The 17,003-nt window shown below is 34.6% G+C and overlaps 1 protein-coding gene across 2 annotated transcripts in view; it reads left to right on the forward strand.

The window, feature by feature from the left end:
- Positions 1 to 17,003, forward strand: part of LOC149776030 (heat shock 70 kDa protein 12A-like) — a 108,698-nt gene that overhangs the window by 19,609 nt on the left and 72,086 nt on the right. The gene's annotated exons all lie outside the window — the stretch shown is intronic.

Consider the following 17,003-nt stretch of genomic DNA (forward strand, 5'->3'; position numbering starts at 1 on the left):
CCCAATCTGACCACGAAGCAACTCAGATTCACAAGAGAGTCATGGTAGTGGGGGAAATAATTTCATTGACACACAAACAGCATTTCTTCAGCAAAAAGACAATACTTTCCATGTCTGAAAGGTAATTCCTTTTTTGTTTATTTGTTCTTGCTCACAAAGTCCTCGTTTTCTTGCCACACATGTAACTTATGCAGGCGCACATAATCGATGTAACATGTCATGGTGTGGCATCATAGAGGTCTTGAAATTGACAATATAAGGATTTATTTTATGCTTGGCTGTGATTTAATTGATTTTCTCAGAAAAATAATCTTAATATTTCACTGGAGCGAAAAATATAACTTTTTATGGCAGCAAATAGAGACAGATAACATTTTAACCATTAAATTTGAACTTATTAGATGCTTATATAGCCGAGATGCGATTATGGCCATCTCCTTTAAAGATGACTTGACTTCAAATTCATCAAGCTGTGAATTATTTTTTCTTAATGTGCTATTTTATTTTAAATTGGGCAGAAGAATTACATAACCATTTTTTATTTTCTGTGCAAATAATCACAAAACGTAACAGAACATAAACAGTAAACCATTAACAATATGCGGGATCCAGGAATAAATTCACCACTTCAGATCATTATGCATTACATATTACTAAAATAAAAACAAAGTGAATAACAAACATATTGCATCTAATGGGTGAAAATATCAAGTTTGGTTTCACTGGAACCTCTCTCGCTCGCTCTATCTCTCTCACAACCTGTTTGTTTATCTAGCAAGCTCATGGAAAAAGTATCTGAAGGCACTTCTAAGTTTTGAATGAACTGTTAGAAAACTAAAGAACAATGTACTGTATTATATAGACTGAAATTATTTTTTGTGATGGGATAAAGTCTTATCCCTTGTATTTCTGATTTGTAAGGCCCTAATAATGATTATGTGAGCGTGACAAGGGGGCCAACTCCAAATATTCCAAGCTGTTGATCGTTGAGAATAAAGTTGTCGACATTTTGGATATAAATTTTACACTGAACTATAATTATTCAGTATTTCCCTGTTAAATACAATTTGTGATTAAATCTCATCTGGAGGGTCAGAATGTACAAAATAAATAGTTTTACAACATGTAGAGATAAGATTGCATATCATTCCTCTTCAATGATTGGTTGACCATGGGACTTGATCAATGTCCTCAGTTCTTTGCGATTCTTAGTCACACACAACTGATTATTGATTGTCCCAGTTCCTAACAGTTCTATTACAAATGGGAAAATCTTTCCATAGGCAGTTTGTATAACTTCGTGTTGCTGCAGCATAGATCCCGATCGGGTAGAGTACTATGAGTATGACCAGCACCATCATACATTAAGCTTAGGATCTGACAGTTACATATGAGTATGATGATGGAAATGATGAAGTAAATTGTACACAAGCCCTATAAGATATTCGTATCAGCCTGTTCAATATTTGGCTTGTTTAAACAAACATCAAACATTATTTGCATTGACAGCTATATTACAAAGTAAATCTAAGCTTTCCATTTGAATATTTTTCAGACATTTTTAATTTGATATGTTGAAAGTAGGCCGTGAGAGTAAGAGAGAGCTGAGATTTGTCATTTGAGAAGCCAGTATCAAACACATTTTATTTATAAGCATGATAAACAGATTGCTTATATTTTATTACGGTAAGCAATTGCAAATCATTTAATTTAAATTACAATACTTTACATAATACATTAAGTTAGTATTAGAGATCAAATTTTGTTTTTTACTTCATGACATATGCAACTTTTTGATTTCGAAATAGCGTTTTATATCATGTAGAATATGAGAATGTTACGAAATTATTATCTTTGCCCTAAGTTTCCTGACACCCTAATATCTATGTATGAACATTTGTTTCATGCGTCAGACATTTCATACAGTAGTGGGCAGAAATTTTATTCTCGTCCTTGCCTTTCTCTTTATGACACTAGACAAGATGAGAGATTGATTCAGTTTAGAAACAGAAATGTGATTTAATTTAATATATAGCCCGGTGTTTGGAAACGAAAACAATGGAGATCTACGCTGCCTTTAGCAGATTGTGAATAGTTGCCATTCTGATTATCAACTATTGCTTAATGTACAGTTCTTGTGGAAATGGATTAAAAATCAATATTTCTTCAGTTTTACATCATAAGAAAGGTTAGTATCATTTGCAGTAAGCAATTATGTTTAGATTTATTGTTTTCCTGGCGAGACAACACAATATCAGTATCTTCCATCACAAAAGGACAGATTGATGAACTAGTGTGCATAAACACATGTGCCAGTTCCTCGTCAGGTCCCATTGTCGATGACCTATCTTAATCATAAAATGTATTGTAAAAGTCTTTTAAATTTATCTCCCCATTCCCTTGACAGCTATTGTGAATCATTGAACGAAAATATCTTAATTAATTAGATTACAAAATAAGGGTAACCTTTATTTACCATGACATATTATATTTAATTATTATTTAAACCATTCTAAAGGTTCTGATTAAATATATTACTTCACTCTTGAAGTGCAGTGTGTTAGTTGTTATCTGTCATTGAAAGCAGTTTAGTCTGTAACATTCAAAATCAAGAGAGATAGATAGCATTTCAGCGGACTCAAGAAAGGAAATGACATTGACTATAGGCTTTCCGATATTTTTGATGTACTCATTTTCTTTGTCCCTAAGTTTTAAGACACAAAAAGTATAAGTATTAATTTTTGACATCGGGAAATATGGGGCAGATACAGTAAGCTGCATATGTGAATAGCGGCTCATATGTCTGCCACACAAAACATACAGCAAACATTGAAACAATACATCAAAAAAGAGAACACTGTAAGAGTTGAAGATTGATATAACATTGTGTTGTTTATATGTGTTTACATGCCAGAAAAGTTCGCAACTTGTATTAATTAGAAGTCTGAATAAGAATCATCCATGTTTTGTACCCAAGGTGAAGCATTTGTACATATTTAGCTGTTTTTATGTCTCCAGATAAAGCTGGCATAGTGCAAGAGCTAAAATCAAACACATGTAGTCTTGAAACTGAGCAGGCAAATGGAACAGTAAGAAAGATTAGATGAATGGTCATTTTTTAACATAAGAAAATAATTTTCTAATGATTAAATCAGTTTACAATTTCGATTACTAGCTTTGTGGTTATTTGGTCATTATCTTCAGTACATTTGCTTTAAACAGAAAGCTTATAATTCATGATGATTCCTAAACAGGATAGTTTGCCATTTTTGGTACTTTATCATGTGTGTCTATCTCCTTAGATTGAATTATCCCATCATTAATGTGTTCTTGTGCAGCTGCTTGTTGACGTCTTCTTTTATGCTGTAGCTTTTTGGACTCTTCCCACGTTAGCTGAACTTACTAGCAGGGTGGCGTTTATTTTTAAATGACATGGAAAATATTCCTTCATACAGAAAGCTGGTGAGGACGACAGAGAACTTGCTGTCAAGTCTGAAATGAATTGCTTGAAGAAACTTAATTTTATTGCAGTTTTGTCACCTTTAAAAATAGAATTGTTTCAGCTAACTACAGTGACTTTTAGCATAACAGGAACAGGCAACTGGGTGGATATAAACCTCTAAGCCTTCTAAAGGAAGCTTATCCAGAGTGGAAAGTAACTGTTGTATAATGATATCTTGCATGCTAATATCTTTCCAATGTCCAAAAATTTTACACATTATCATATCTTCAGAGGTAAAAGATACAATTATTGTTATTGTTGCATGTATTGTTATTGAGACATGTAGATTTGCTTGGCTGTTGTGTTTAAAAATCTCCAATGTATACATTTGATAGTGTTGCAATAAAACAACCAAGATGTTTCGATCTACACTATATGACCCAAGTCATATATCCAAATGATGGCAGCAAGAGCTGCTTTTAGGATCAGCCTTACATCTATGGAACAGTTTCTCTGTAACCATAATTTTGTCATGTTTATCCACAAGTCTAAAAGGTGCTTGATTTGGATTAGACTTCTTCAGCATTTTTACTTGTGAACCAGTAGTAGAATTTTGCACATTCTTCATTCTTTTCCCCTCCAGGGAGCAATTTCTCCATCTTTTTGATGGAAATGTCATGTTAAACTGAATGTGAACCCTGTAATCCAAAACAAAATTTTCTCTTCTGTGACACATATAGCTATGATTTGAAAAATATTGGAGTCTTAAAAGAAGAAGCTTGAATGATCAGGATGTCAAACTTTCAATTTTTGTTTACTCAAAAGTGATGGAGCACTATTGCAGATGATGATGCTTATACAATGGCTTTACATAAAAGGGATGGTAAGTGATGGAAGCTGGTGGTTATATAATGATTTTAGACATGAATGATTGTAAGTACAAACTTGAAGACTGGGTGTACATAGTTGTTGAAAGGTCAAATGCCTCACGGGGTAGGCCACTCTGTCGTGACATTCGGGATTGGGTCCATTCCATGATAACGAAAAGGGAGGCATGACCTCATTTCCGATGTGAATCAATCGGTAAGATAAAGTTTAATTGTTCTGGGTAGACACACAACTTAGATGCATCATAATCCACCATCGAAAGCCGTTCACATTAGCTACTGGGTGCATGTGTTTAAGGAGTATGCAGACAAATATTCCAGCAAAAATGTTTTACTGACTGAGGTGAACATTAATTTTCTCAATGGCGCTTACTTACTGCAGGACAAAATTTAGATTTGGTAATCATTGGTAATCATTGGCAATCTAATGCTTCTGGCAGTGCAAAGCGTGCTGCTGCATTCGGGTGGATATATGACAGGCGAAATCAATGTTTCTTTTTTTCGCTCTAACTTCTGGATACAACTGAAATGTCCAGCCGCCGACACTATACGTCACTTTCAAGTTGCTGAACCATTACAAGAAGGGGAATTCATTACAAACTGGCGCATGGCAGCATCAAATAATGCAACACAGAATCACTAGTTATGCCAACATGAAGGTAATACAGTTTCAAGTAAATACATTTTTGAATTGAAAATGCCTGGCACACACACACACACATATTATATATATATATATAAGGTCAAAATTTATGAGGATTGTACGCAAACTCCAAACGTTAATGTTTGAGGAGGAACACGATGATGCAGAATCTGAGTATCCTGGTCAAAGCAGATTATGACAGCACAAAACCTTTTACAAGCTTTTTAATTTAAGTCTAGCTGTATTTAATGTAGACACCAATATAAACAATGTTGTGTCAGTAGCTAATATGAAGGCAAATCAATTACAGAATGAACTTGATAATTATGATAAGTTATAACAGTTTTGTAATAATAAAAAGTCCTCTAACTTTGCTACAGGGATGACTGTGAGAAAAGAATAATAAGCTGACCAAGGACACCTTAAGGTCTATGACGGGGACCAAAGAAGTAAAGGCGCAAAAATATACACTCAAGTAGAAAATGGACCGTAGCGACACCACAATTGCATGAGGAAACAAGTCGGACAACAATATGAAAAATAAACGAAAACTTCGAGACATAGTCAACAGAAGACTTTACAGAGAACTTGGATTAGACTATGGTGACGTTCAAACGATCCTGCAGGTCATGAAGTTGTCTGATAAAGAAAATTAAAAAAAAAATAGATTTTCCTCATGATGAAGAGCCTGATCCTAAGTAGAAATTCCATGCCACAGCCCGAACTTTAGGGACCATGTCTAGATGAAATACCAGAAACCGTTAAAAGGACCGCAGATGCTTATTACCTAATCTTAAAGTACAAAGAATTTGACGATTATGAAAGCAGGTTTCTTGCTAATGTTCTTCAACTTGTTGGAAAATTGACAATAGAAGACAAATTAGCTACCTAGCCGATATTTTATTGCTTCAGGATATCGAGCTGTGGAAGTAATAAATCAACTTCGTGACCGCACATTCGACATGAATCCGAGCGAGAACTATCTTCAACAAAATGCTAACAAATCTTTCCAAGCTGATCAAAAACAAATCAGATGTTGAGTTGTCACCTACATATAAAACATGCTTATTGTGTTATTCTTAAGTATCGCTAGAAAGGTTATTATAGTGCTGATGAGCTTCAAGTTACTATTGATTTCATTACATCCAAGTTTATTCCCGAACAGGTATATTTAGGGAGCAAACATCGGCTACAACAGAAATACCATGGCAAAACGTTGTTGGCGGTTGAGAGGCATGAGAATTTGATCAGGCAATATTTAGACCTAATGAAACGCAGACCACGCCAGTGTACCATAATTATCTGCAAGAAAAAAGTGTCCCGTTTTCATTCAAATATCATCAGCTAACCTGAAGTAGAAAACTTGCAGCCACAGCATGAGCCACCACAGCCAAAAGGTGAAACAGAAAAGTCTCAGTGACAACCAGAATCAGCAACGCCGAAACCTGAGGCAGACGTTGCTGAGCGAATAACAAAAATCAAAACAAGCTTATGAATATTATCTACTTACATGATGTTATATGCAGGTGGATGTTGAAATCAATTTATGTTTAATATCCTGTAAATATTGCAAGCGGTTATTTTTGACAGCAATTCCTCTGAATTACATGCGGAAGGTGTTGCTACCACGTGCGCTTTTTAAAATTCATTTATTCTGATTATATATGGCATTGAAATTCGTGGACAGACGGCCTTCAGAAAAACTCAGTCTGTAATCCCAAACAAAAAGGCTAATACAACTACATTAATCATGTACATTTTTAAGTTAATCATATTAAGACTTGCTTACTTGATGCCTCATTCAACATGGAAGATTTGGTTAAAGAACTCAGAACAAACGGCTACATCGTGGTGGAAATAAGCCCAATTGACATTGATAAATATGAAAGAATTTTTGCAGAACAAATATAAGCACTACATCAGGCAAAATAAAAGCATTGACACTGAAATTGAAATTAATGGAAACTAATAAACTGTCGTGAAAAATCAGTGCTGCATTAATTAAAATTTGGTATCGTGTATGTTGGTCAGGATAAAGTTTTGCAGAGACTGTTTGCCACAAAGCAGTTCTATTCATCCCATAGTTTTAGTTTGGATCTTTCTAGCTCTATGGCAATCTCTGCATAAAAATCAAAGTAGGCTCAATGTTCTTTTGACGCCTCATAAATCATTTTCAGAGTGTCCTTGACAAATTGTCATATTCCGGATATGATCTAAATTGGTCAGTCAAACTCGTATGAAAATTGGCTGGAAATAAGATTGTATTATGCTCTGGCAGAAACTTTCAGACCTGATAGCGCCTGAGGCAAATAATACTCAAACAGCTTGCTGACATATCTTGCAAAGCAACACTCAAGTTCTATACGCAGACTTTTATTGCTGTGTTCTATTTAGCTATTTCCACTATATCTGAATCTATCTATATCTCGGGTGTAATTTCCAATGAATTTCTCACCCGTTAATCTTTATCATGATTGGCTCAATTAACATTCCCTAGAAACAGAGCAAAGTTATATATAATTGCAGCTTGCCAAGCGTTTTTTTACTGGCTACGTCTTCTGATGATGCAAATGGACAAACATCGAGAACTGTGTCCAACTTAAAGCAGCCTGTTTTGGTCGATATAATCGAGTATCATTCTGCTGATTCCTGTTTCAGCTCATGCTCGTTCAGGAACGCGTTTCTTGTCTATTGTCTATATAAGACTACTTTTTCAAATTAGCCTAAGAAATCTGCGCAAAAAAACCCATAAATGTTTGCAAAAGTCCGATCTCTGATCGGGTGTTAGCCCTGCTAAATTGTTTAGTATTTCAGCAGCTAAAGAACGTATCAGAATCGCGACGCTAATACACATTCACCCAGTCATTAATGTGAACAGCTTTGGGAGGTAGATTCAGACTTATCTAAGCCATGTGTCTACCCGTAACATTCTAACTACTTGCTCGACCGTATTTAAGAACAAGTTAGGGCGTGCCTCTTAAATAGTTCATGATCCAGAAATGGACCCCAGCCCAAATGTAACGACAGAGTGTCATACCTCGTAAGGCACCAGACCGTTCAACGGTTATATGTACAAAGACTAAATGTTCTATATAAATCGGCTATGTCATTTGTTGCTAAGTTGGTCGTGGGGCAAATTATGGTACATGTGTCTTGCTAAACTAAATGCAAGCAGGGAAAATAACTTGTGTTCGCCTGCAATCATATTTGTCTAAAATCATTATATAACCAACATTTGCCATCATCTCCCATCCAGTTTGTGGAAAATCATTGTATAAGCATCATCATCTGCCTGTTGTCTGCAATAATCTTTTGTATAAACAACTCTATGTAGTAGCACGATAAATGTGAGCTATTTGGGCTCAACCAGTGAGTTACAATAAGGAACCCAGGAAATCTTTCTCCGATAACACAATGTGCAGACAAAAATCATTTCCTGATCAGAGCTGAAGGCAACACCTGCGTCTGATAATGAAAACAATTATGTAAATCTTTCATTATACTGAAAAAGGACACTGATCCTTGTAATAATGCCACAAGTGAGTCCACAACCCCTTCTGTTCGCATCTAAAACCTTTTATATGTTTACTTATTATTAGACTGTGCATCTTAGTCTTCGTGGGACGAACTCAATGCACATAAGTTCCAGGCACCTGAGGATATTTTTGTTTCATAAAATAGTGGTCTATATTTTGGAGTAGTTTAATAACCAAGTTTTACTGTATTAATGATGAATGGAAATAATTAATTTTCCCCATGTAATTGAATCTTTTATATCTACACTAATGTAGAAAAATATCGATATAATAAAACACGTTCGTTCCAAGCACAAATAGAACATAGCTCTGATCCACTAAACAACCTAACACACTCGGCCAAGAGCTAATTCTCCGCCAGTCACACCTCCCAGAAAGGTAGGGTATGCAACAAAGTCATTGCTAAGGAATTGAGATACATGAGGATTCACTTACAAGACAAGCTAAGTTAATCACTCAGCTATATGCACAAACCCAGAGTGGTATATGCATACAATTATAATTAGAAGTTGACATCTGTCCCAAACAAAGTAGAGAGTGTCATTGACTGGATCCAGCATTGTATGTTTGCATACATAGTTATATTAAAGACATTTATATAGAAAAGTACCAATATATAATCAAACAGATAATATAACTATTCATATTTTTAAGCAAGAATGTTACTTGTGCAGCGAGAAATTGTACCTATTTCGAAACTTTCATATAGTCATGTGGCCTAGATTTACTTGACTATGCCCACTGTTCCCCCCCCCCCCAGCCCTTACAAACATACAATACATATAATGGAAACAGTCAAAATACGGGACTCCAGATGCACGAAAAGTCACTTGTTCTGAAAGTGGACATGAGCACTCAGCATTTTTATACTAACCAACTATATTTTTATGTCGAAATGGAAGGAATATATATTAAATTATAAATGTTGACACCTATCCGACACTATATATTTGAATTGTATGATTTTATGCAAGTACTTTAGTTTATGATCAAGCAGGTAAAAGACAATGTATTTCTCGCAGGAATCGAAGCAGTGTCGCGCGTAAATTCAACTATCACCTAATCCTCATGCACCAGTTATCTTATTATACTTGGCTTGTTCATCATATATATATGTGTGTGTGTGTGTGTGTGTGTGTGTGTGTTTGTGTGTAATCAGTTTTATTCATATTTTTTTATTAATGTATAATGTATTATTTTTATATTTGTTTATATTTGTTGGCACCTTGTAGCCCCTTCCCAACATATAGAGATGGCTAGGACTTTGAAGTGACATCATTATTGCTTCGACATAAATTTGCTTTGTATATGTTATATGTATCTCTGTCCTCCCAATTGTGTTTTGAGTGTTTGGGTATATAAATTAAGAAAATATATAAAATATTAATTTGTCAGGGTTACTCTTTAGTTCATTCCATCAAATGCATTAAAGTTTCTTTACCCATGTAGCTTGGTTAGAAATGTACTACCTCACCTTTCCCTGAGCTGGCAGTGGGTCTGGTTTCCATTTCCATTCTTACTACTAACTTAGGATAGAACTCCTATTTCTTTTGACCTTGATTCTAAGGACTGATTTCCTCTCCCTTTCCCTGTAGTGATGTTGAATGAGGTGTGATGTAAATTCTGTATGCTTGGTTGTGTTGCATCGTTGTTTGTAAGTACTGTCATACTCTAGGTCATATCATGTTATGTTTCGTGAATATTCCTGTATAGAAAAGTCGTTGGAAAATTATATTTTAAGCCAAAAGATAGAATAAAATAAAAATATGGTGTATATATGTATTTTCCTTGTTCGATAGATGAAAGTCAGATTTGTTATCTTAGAGAGTTTTTGGAAATGTCTCAATTTAGTATTCAAGGCAATTTCGATAGTAATTCTTTTCATACAGTTGGTTAAATGCTATTTTTATCAAATTGTGTTTGTTGGTAGCGTTGTATATTTTTATTATCGACCATAAAGATCACCAGGTAATATTTAAGGCAATTTCGATAGTAATTCTTACCGGGGTGTACTTGGTGATAATTTTAGGATTAAAATTTAGAATTACGCGGGCGTAATTGAAAACATTTTGGTATGTTCTGTCCGTGATTGCTGGATCATAATTCCTTGGATTACAGTTCCTTGGATCACAGTTGAGAGGGATGTTTCTGTTATTGTGTGGGTATAGTCTTATTGCTCGTTTGGAGCATTATTATGATGTTTTGAAATGGAGTGAAAGAGTTTAAGGATGAATTTTGCAGTTTGATGGCCAATTAGTTGACATTGTCTCTACTTTTTATTTAGATCTTTACCTGTGACGAAGAATTTTCCATGTGTTGTGATTTACGAAATTGGTGAGAATAATGTGGGACATTGTGCCCCTGAGGATATCGTCAGTTCCATTCTTGAGTTATGTTATGAGACTGTCTTTGGGTTTTGTAGCAGTATCCGTGGGATCAATGTTACCCCGATCTAATCCTAGAGATATGCCCAGTGGTCAGTATAACAGGGCTGTGCGCCGAATCAATTTGCTACTTTCCCGGGCTCTCCACAATGTGCCCGGTATTAGTTATTGTCATTGTGGATTTCGGGGGTTGTACCTAAGTTCCGATAGTGTACATCTTAGTGAACCAGGCAGTCTATGGTTACTGGCACTGATCTTGTATTCTGTCCACAGATTTTACGAGGTTATGGAAATAAAGAGGATAGTAAGATATAGAAGAAGATTGTTTTGTGTTGTACGAGTTTGATATGAATAAATATTTTTCATTTTTCTTCTTCTTCTAAAAAAATTGGAGAAAAGATACTCTCAAAGTTGCCAAAATATTTTAGAGTTGCAGAGTGGGTCACGGAGGTGGGTGGGGAGGGGGTCTTAGGATACTCTTTCCGAGACAATGCCTATCCCATCGGCCCACCCTGCTTCCGTTTATGTCTTTATTACAGTTTTTTTTTAAAAAAAAACAAATGAAATTATTTAATAGAGTAAGGTTACTTTTACAGCATGGGTCTCGGGGTCTCTTGAGATACTTTTGTTAAAAGAAAGTCTGTCCCCTAGATCAACTCTGTTCCTATTTTTTTTGTATTTTATTTGAGGATTTATTCAAAAATATAAACTTAATGAAATGAAAAGAAATTGCACTACAGGGTACATCGATGATCCTTTTGTAGGTAATCCTCATTAGAAAATACTTCACCACTATACCCTGTATGAGTCATTTGTATAATTTCATATTGATTGAAAATGTGTCCGACGCTGACGTGACTGAAAACATGGCAAGGCAGAGTGGGTCCAACAGACCATTATTCAAGTATCCGATCACATTGGATATGGTTCTATGTATTAAGGTTTTCTGTGTTCCATATTGTCTTCCTTTTAGTGTCTATTCTTGAGAATATGTATTTTATAAGTTCGTTGTATAATTTTGTCTCTGTTGTTTTGCTTGTGTATAGTAGGTTCATTTCATCGTTATAACCCAATTCATTAATTAATGTCTCAAATTTGTTTTCTTTGGTTTTTCAGTTTTTGTAGTAGTAGTAGTATTAGGTGTCTTTTGAAGTCATTTTCTTCTTTGCATAATGGGCATTTTGGTAGTTCTCTTATGATTTTACTTTTGAAAGCTAAATCTCCTGACCGCCATATGTCGTGTACATAAGCAAGAATTTTGGATTTAACTTTAAAAGTCATGAATTTGGAACCATTTCTTTCAAATATCATATCAATCTAGCCAGGAGTGTAATTGTTCAGTTATGGATTTTGGTTTTGGTTCTTTTTTCAGATGTAGGTATATATATATATATTTTTTTGTCGTTTAGGTTCCATAACTCCTTGTTTTTCTTGTATTTGGTATTACTGCCTTTACTCTGTATAATTTGCTTGGTGGTGTGAGTGTTTTGGTTATGTGATTGTTTCTATAAATTTCTGGGCAGATAGAAGGTATCAAGCCAAACCAATATATGTAAAACTATTTCAATGGATGATTTGTTGGGTTTGTGGCTTGTTTTATTCTTTCTATGTATATTGCTGATTGTTTTAATCTTTGGTCATTTCTCTTTGTAATATGATTTTCTTTAGTAGATGTGTTTTTCCTTCCCATATAAAGTTGTTATATATTTTTTTCTATGTATTTTATGTAGCATAATTCGAAATCATTGACTTCGAATTCATACCAAATTGAGCTGTATAAATAAGTTTTGGCTCTTTGTGCTTTTTCAGTTATACTGAAAATGTCTTGGTGACCAAATTTTTACATGTTTTTGTGGTTTCTATATTATTTGTTGGTAAATGAGGCATTTACTGTTTTGACTATAATAAATGCCAGGTGTTATTAGTTGTGGGCGTATTTTGTCAGGAGGTCAACCATGGTGGTTGCCCCTCCAGTTACCTATTAAAAAGAGTTCAGTTTTAACATGGTTCATTTGAGGATGTTTTACTGACGGAATCATATTGTTTAAACAGTCGGTTGTATGACTGTTGGTCTTTTACAAAGGTGGTACAATCATCTGAATGTTGAAACATTTTGCATTCTTTAGTTGTGTTTGGTATTTTCACACCTTTGACTAGTGGGTCATTTTGGATGCTTAAGCTTAGTGCTTCAATCCCTATCACATACAGTAGCATAGATGGGGGCACCTTTGTCGGACTGACCATGTAATTGGAAGAATGTGAGTTTTCGCTTTGTTGGTTTTTACTGCTGAAAAAATATTTTTGTATAATATTTTGAACCAGTTTTGGAAGTTGATCATGAAACCGGATTGCCTTAAGATATCCAATAGTAGTTATATTCAATCCGGACAAGGCTTTCTTTTGATCAGATAGTCACATGATGCTATGTTCCACTTGGGATTCTATGTATTCTATTGTTGATTTTATTGATGTGTATTATTTTGTACCTGTTTTCCGTCTTCATCACAACCATGGTTTATGTTCTTCATTTTTCCCAGTGAAGATTTTATTCTATTGGCTAGAATTTTACTTAGTATCTTGTAGTCAGTGTTGAGCAAAGATATTGGTCTCCGATTTTTTAAATCACTTGTTTCTTTTTTTTTCTTTGTATGTTAAAGTTATAATACTTTGCTTCATGGTTGTTGGCATTTCATTGTTAAGTTGTATTGAGTTATAGAGTCTCAGAGGGAAGGGGATAATGTGATTTTTAAAGTGTTTATGGGATTCTGCTGTAATACTATCAGGGCCAGGGGATTTATTTGAATTTTGATTATCTATCACTTTCTCTATTTCTTGAGTGTTTATTGAAGCTTCGCTTAATTGGAAGTTGTTCTCTGAAATCTTAGGGAAAATTCTTCTTCTTGTATATTCTTCTATCTTCTCGTTTTGGTATATTCTGAGTTTCGTAAAGATTTGTATAGAAATCTTCTATGCATGTTGAGATTTCCTTTTTGGTTTCTAATGTTTTGTTTCCATTTTGAGTTTGCTATACTTCTGTCCGACACTTTTCTTTGTTCTTCTTTTCTATATATCTTTTTCCCCAATTTGGTGATTGCATTAAAGTTTCCTGCACGTAGTTTTGCTCTTTTCTTTTGTTAGATTTCTTCTGACACTGTTTTGCTGTCTGTATTAATTCCTGAGTAGAGTTTCTCTTTTGAATTATCAAATTGCATTCCTTTTCTACTAACGAGTTGTTAAAAGCTCTAATCCTTGAAAAAGCCTTGTGAGATCTTTTTAATTTCTTCTCTTATTTTATATGTGTTGTTGGATCGTGTTTTATTCGTTGTGCTCTTAAAAATATTTATAAAATTTGCTCCTGATAATCTTGTACTTAAAGAATGCTCTTGTTCAATCTCCACGGTCCTTTTCCCCATAAATTAGGATTTTGTGTTTGGCAGGTAAATTCAATGGCATTGTGATCCGATATGATAAGGTTATGGATTTCAGCTGTAATTATATTGGTTGTAGACATTGTGTTGGTGTATATATATATATATATATATATATATATATATATATATATATATATATATATATATATATATATATATATATATATATTCTTAACGCCTGGCTTTCAATGTGTGTTTATGTGTAAGTGTATCCTTCGCTACTTGGATGTCTTTATGTCAATTTGTGTTTGGTAAGTTATTTTCATCAATAAAATTGTTTATATATATATATATATATATATATATATATATATATATATCAGAAAATATTTATTTGTTATTGTAAGCTCTTTTTTTTTCTATGTTATGTGTGATAGAGTTAAAGTCGCTCATATTATCAAATTTTCTTTATTGTACAGTTTTATATAATCTCTGAGATTTTGTAGGAAGGGTCACTTTTCCCTATGTTTCGGTGTTACTTAAGTATTTATTATGTGTATTTTTTTAATTAGGATATGTATTATTTTTTTTCCTTTTAGGTATTATGGTGTGTCTGTTATTTTCCAATTTAGATTCTGGGTTTTCTGGTTTAATATTACACCTACCCCACCTACCCCTGCTCTTCTTGGGTTCTGATTTTTTGCATTTATTTAAATTCCATTTAGTTGGTCTTCTACATAAATTGCAGTTTGATTGTTTGTGTTGCGTATTTCCTGAAGAAGTATGATACCATAATGTCTTGCTTCTTCAGTTTTTTGCTTTTTGTTTAACAATACCATTTACATTTCCTTATATTGGCTCAATTCTTATAATCTAATAATTTGTGGGGTTTTTTTGTTGCTGTGTTTTAGAGTGTGTTTTAAATTTAGTGTGAAATAATTAAACTGGATTGTTTGGTGTTTGTTCAGAGTTTGTTTTCTTCGGTGTACGTGTTTTTGAGTTGCCTGTTGGTTTCCCTTCCTGTTAAGATGGGTTAATTTTTTATGGTGATGGTTCTTTTTTTTATGTTTCTTCTCTGTTTTGTATTGTTTTGTTCTGTATTTTGTTGTTCTAGTGCTTGAGTCGGTTCTGTTCTTTTGCACTATGCTCTTGTCTGTTTTGTTCCGATAGTGGTATTTTGCTTTGTTTTCCCGGATCTGTAATTGCTTCCATTAAAATTTTCCATATCTCTTTGGTTTTGGGTGTCACCAATTCTGTTTTCTTTGATTTGTGTATTGACCCTTTGTGTGGTTTGGACTTTCTTTTTTAAGAGTTATTTTTCCCCTCCTTCTCTCTCTGGGACGGCTTCTGGAGATGTCTCCCATTCTAGGTCCTTGTCTTGTTACTTTTTTGGGGACTTAACTCTTATTTTGGGTTGGTGTCTTTGGCGTAGGAATGTGTTGGACTGTTGTTGTTGTTATTTCCGTTTCTTGGACTTGTTCTTCTCTTCCTCTTCACTTACTTCTAGAACGTTTTCTTCTAGAATGTTTTCTTTTAGAGTGTTTTCTTTTAGAATGTTTTCTTTTATGTTGATACTGCACCCGCGGATGTGTTTGAATGGGTAATAGGCATTCTTCCTTTGTTTACAATCCCTTATTTATGTGACCCGGTCTATGCATTTGCGTGTTTTCTCACATCCTTGGAACAATGTTTGGACTACCAGTCCTTGAAGTTTGAAGTATTCTGGTACCGTTTCGATATCCTTTGCGGCTATTTACATAATTCTTTTTCCAGTTCTTATCTCTGGTTGACCTCGTTATGTGTCCCATCTAGCTTTGAAAACTTTAAAGTTTATCCTTTCCTCAAAGTCCCTCTGGAAATATTCCATTGGAATTTCATTGGGAAATCTCATAGCATGTAAATCAACGTTTTTTCTCTCTATTAATCTTGTTATAGGGAGTGGGGGTGGCCCACACTGCCTTGCCTGATAACATAATGTTGACTTCTGGTAGTTTTTGTTACTTTTTAGGGTCGAGGAGCATGATTCCTCTACGAGCATTGGTGAGAAAGTCAATTTAGTCCGCATTATCTGCCTTTGCCAATATGGCCGCTGTGAGAGCTTATCTACTGGGTCTATCAGGGGCCGATATGTCTGTCATATATGTAGCTTGGACATAATGGTTTCTTTCTGCCTTGAATAGGCGGCCTGCATCAATATCTTCGTACGAGGTTTTGAAAAATTGATAGAGGTATAGCTATCCGTTCATTTTTTTCTAATTGTTTAGGGACATCCTAAAACTAATTTTAGCTCTTAAAAGGGCTTTTATTTTATTGTGTTTGGGTTATGCTTGAAAAGGGTTGGTGATAGTAAAGAAATACTTGTCCTCTTTTCTTCCCAACTTCTATAAACAATATTTTGATATGGTTGTTTCTGCTGAAGTAGATACAGGCTGAATTTTTAATATGTTATACCTCGATATAATATTGAAAAATGTTCAGTATTCTATTTGAATTTAGGACGCCTTCGCCCATCAGGGCATGCGCGTCCAGTTAATGCCCGATACTGACAAATTAATTAATCCTGGGCGAAGGAATTGGAGCCTCATCACCCCCCCCCCCCCCGTCATTGCTGTGCTCTTAGAGCACTATTTAATTAAGCCATCAAATCGTGGGACTAATACCCGAAGGCTAAAGTCCCTAACAACCTGAGTGAAGGGCTATCCATGAGTGGGAATGAACCCAACAGGCACTCATGCTAAAT

This window comes from Sinohyriopsis cumingii, chromosome 18 (genome assembly GCF_028554795.1).
Source record: "Sinohyriopsis cumingii isolate HCF-2022 chromosome 18, ASM2855479v2, whole genome shotgun sequence".
In the NCBI taxonomy this organism is placed as follows: Eukaryota; Metazoa; Mollusca; class Bivalvia; order Unionida; family Unionidae; genus Sinohyriopsis; species Sinohyriopsis cumingii.